Here is a 4544-nt window from a genome sequence, read left to right on the forward strand (position 1 = left end):
TGAAGGAGCTACTTCCAATCTCAGCTGCTTCCTTTCATCAAGTCCGATGGGTAAAGGAGCTACTTCCGATCTCAGCAGCTTCCTTCCTTTATGTCCAATGGGTGAAGGAACTACTTCCAATCTCAGCAGCTTCCTTCCATCATGTCCGATGGGTGAAGGAGCTACTTCCAATCTCAGCAGCTTCCTTCCATCATGTCCGATTGGTGAAGGAGCTACTTCCAATCCTAGCAGCTTCCTTTCATCAAGTCCGATGGGTGAAGGAGCTACTGCCAATCTCAGCAGCTTCCTTCATTTATGTCCGATAGGTGAAGGAGCTACTTCCGATCTCAGCAGCTTCCTTCCTTTATGCCCGATGGGTGAAGGAGCTACTTCCGATCTCAGCAGCTTCCTTCCTTTATGTCCGATGGGTGAAGAAGCTACTTCCAATCCTAGCAGCTTCCTTCCCTCATGTCCGATGGGTGAAGGAGCTACTTCCGATCTCAGCAGCTTCCTTCCTTTATGTCCGATGGGTGAAGGAGCTACTTCCAATCTCAGCAGCTTCCTTCCGTGGTGTCCGATGGGTGAAGGAGCTGCTTTCTTTCTCAGCAGCTTCCTTCCGTCATGTCCGATGGGTGAAGGAGCTGCTTTCTTCCTCAGCAGCTTCCTTACGTCATGTCCGATGGGTGAAGGAGCTGCTTTCTATCTCAGCAGCTTCCTTCTGTTATGTCTGATGGGTGAAGCAGCTGCTTTCTTTCTCAGCAGCTTCCTTCCGTCATGTCCGATGGGTGAAGGAGCTGCTTTCTATCTCAGCAGCTTCCTTCTGTCATGTCTGATGGGTGAAACAGCTGCTTTCTTTCTCAGCAGCTTCCTTCCGTCATGTCCAATGGGTGAAGGAGCTGTTTTCTTCCTGAGCAGCTTGCTTCTGTCGTTGCCACCAGGTAAATTGTGGAAAGTAGTAGGAATTCATAGATGAAGAAGATGGATGGATTTCCTTAGCTCTGCTGGTTTGAGCTGGTTGTCCATCAGCTTAGTTTTCTTTCTTCTTGAATTACCTGCTGTCCATCCAGTATTTGGTCACGGTCATTACAGGATGATAGTGTAGTTACTACTCCGCACATACAAAGCTGAATTAATTAAATATCTTCTGGTCTATAGATATTCTGTTTGGCTCTTCAGCATAGGGCAGGGTGTAGTTAACATTCAGGTCAACAAACATTGCTGTCATGATTGCTGGTGGTGCTACTCTCTTGGCTTCCACATCCTCCCAATTAGTGTCATGAAAATATGGATGGTTTCTTACGTCTACTTTTACTCTAAGCCCTTTTAACAGATTTTTACACAGCAGCCCTTCTAAGATGCTCACCATGACTTGAGTCAGAGACGTTGGGTGGTGTGGAGCAAAAATTCACATACATTGTGCTTACATATACCCCAAAATGTTACCAAACTAATCTACTGCTTGTCTGGTGAAAATAAGATCTCAAATAGCTTTGTAGCCATAAAGGGGTTTTCCAAGAAATTACTATTGATGACTTATCACCATGATAGGTCATCAAAAGTTGATCGCCCACTGTTTGTCGCTCAGGACTTCGACCGATCAGCTGAGCGGGCGCATGCTGTGAGCGTCACAAATAGAGAAGTCGGGGTCCCGAGCGACAGACCCCAGCCGATCAAGTATTGATGACCTATCCTGGTAATAAGTCATCAATAGAATTTCTTGGGAAAAGCCCTTTCAAAGTAATAGTTTTAGGTGACAGAATGTGAGCGGGATGGTGGGGGGGGGGGGGGGGGGTCGGAACAAAAATGTCCTCAGTCCTTAAAGAGGTTTGCCAGGTTTATAGAAATAAGGCTTAAAGAGACTCTGTCAGTTACTTTTAGCCTTATTAGCTAAGCTTATGGGTCCGTAGTAGGTGATCTAAGGGATCTAAGTTTTATACTTACCTTCCTAACCATTCCCTAGGAGTCAGCGCTTTGAGCAGAGCGCTAAGTAGTCCTCCCATTTTAAACTTAGTGTGACACTCAATGCACTGCAGCGCCGGTTTCATCACTGACATAGGGGGGGAACATTGGAGAAGGTAAGTATAAAACTTACATCCCCGGACTCAGCGGGTCACCTACTTTCGGTCCATACACACACAAGAAGGATCACAGCAAGTTGTATCTTGGTCCGTATTACATGCTCATACACATCAAGATAGTGCAAGGTGATACGTAGCAAGTACGGAATGTCATTGTGTACTTGCCGCACGCCACCCGACTGTCTCATGTGGTGGCGTGCAGCGAATACGGTGTGGATGTACCTTTAAAGGCCAAATTTCAAGACAATTCAGCAACTGTTTTTTGTTGTACATTGGACATCATAGCTCTGCTCGAGTTAAGCTACGTTCACATCTGCGTTCAGGTCTCCATTCTTCTGTTCTGTCTTAGGAACACAAAAATGGAACCCTGAAGTAAATGGGTCCGTTTGATTATGCCTGGCACTGGATTCCTAACCTTGCATGCAGAAGGAGCTCTGGCATTTTCTCAGGTGGTTCTTGAGGAATATCTAGATCTTCCTTGTACACTGAATGAGGCTTATGTGAAATGGCTCATAGCTATGGCTGAAAGTGAGGGATATTGAAAAAATAAGAAGACATGGATATCTGTGATCTTGGCATAATGTCATATATTACTTGGGGTCATAGTATTATATCAGTGGGCAGAGCTGCTCTATTTTATAACTAGTGCAGTTAAGAATCTGGACCTCAACCATACTCATGGAGACCTGTAATATCACCAAAATCTCCTGTATTTGCCATTATCAGGTAAAAATTAACATGGGAGTGGCGCCCCCGGAGCGTCTCGGACCGGGGTATGTGAGTCATTTGGAGGTAGAAGAAGCAATTGCATCCTTGGTGGAAAAAAAGGAGGGTGTCCCACACGGTGCTGTGTGCCAACTCCACAACTGACCTCAAGACTCTTATCATAGAAGGGAAGCTCTGAGCTTTGGGACAAGTCCCCATGAACAACACCTGACTCATATCCCTTGTGTGAACTGTAACAATCCCTTCCACTATGACCGTGTGTACAGTGATGTCACACCTCATCCCGTCTAGTAACCTCACAACTTCTTGAAGAACATCAAGACCACCATTGATAGCTCTCCATTGACCATAGTTCCTGTATGGTCTACTTGGGGAGAGATTTTAGGTGTCTTATCCTTTGGAAACACTCCCAGAGGCCCATCTCGCCAGGACACCACTGCTTCTTCCAATGCCTTGCCTTGGTTGTCAAGGAACCAACTAAGGACCAGATTCCTACTGAACAATGCCTTGAGGAAACTCTGTAGGATATTAGTATTCCCGATCTCTTCTACGGCGTGATGGACGTCAGGGTCGTCCACCAGTATAGGGCGGCCGCTACAGTCTACAGCCCCCGTCTAGATGTGCAGCCTGCGTCTTAACACGTGATCGTTCTATTTTCCATTTCTCTGGGAGTTTAATAATGAAGAGATGATTTCATAAATCCATCCCTACCATCTGCTGTAATCTCTGATGGCTCCTACATCCCCCCTCTCCTTTCCTCACCAATCCAATCTCAGTTGGACTGTTCCGTGTGAATTCAATAAAACTTGATGAAATAACATTCCTGCATATCATGTATGTAAACCCAAATTATTAATGTACCGCTGCAGTATATGTCCCACGTTGGGCGCCGGTGGAGGACCAAAGTTGAAGGGGTTATGAACGCTGCTGGTAGAAGGAAAGAGGATCCTTCGCTGAGTGACGGCTGGAGAAGGAGATGTGAAATGCAGAGCAAATTGAGGTCACAAATATAAAAGCTGTTCCATAATCTGAGCTGGTACAGCTGGCCAACAATCCATTCTTCTAGCAGCAGCGGTGAGCATCTGTACCAACCTCTGTGAGCATGCCACCCATAGTATCACACGTTCGTTAGTGTGGCGCCTACTTGTACAACTACACACGGTGTTTCCCACTACAAACTCTCAACTTTTTGTGTAGACTTTTTGGACCTTCTAGCCAATCATGTGCCGACTTTTATTTCCTTTCCCAGTGATTCTGTCCAAGTTCTAATATGAAATATTATACAATTATCGGTAATGTTGGGTCACATCATGTTTTCTCATCGTGTGGACACTACTTTTTTTTTTTTCCAGGAACCAGCAAGAATCATTTTAAAAACAGGTAATTTTTTTCTAAATCCATTGTTTCTGTAATCAGATCTCTTGTCTGGTGGGGTTTTGGTTTTTTTTAGTGCCCTGTTCACATCATGTTTCGCCATCCCTTTCAGGCATCCATTTGATTCTTTTTTTTGGCGACATTTAAGAATAAAATAGTTCATAACGTTTCGTTAATTAAAAACAAAATGGTAAAAAGTAACGAAGATGCCAACAACGAGCCCCACGGAGCGGAGCTAGAAATAGACTCCTTATAAGACAGCAATAACGTTCCATTCCGAGTACTTGGTCCAGTCTCACGATGACTCGCCAGGATGGAATACATGGAACGCTCCCAATTATTTCTTATTGTCTTTTGTTACAGAAACTTTCAGGAAAAAAACGATCA

The sequence above is a fragment of the Eleutherodactylus coqui genome, chromosome 11, assembly GCF_035609145.1.
Source record: "Eleutherodactylus coqui strain aEleCoq1 chromosome 11, aEleCoq1.hap1, whole genome shotgun sequence".
NCBI lineage: Eukaryota > Metazoa > Chordata > Amphibia > Anura > Eleutherodactylidae > Eleutherodactylus > Eleutherodactylus coqui.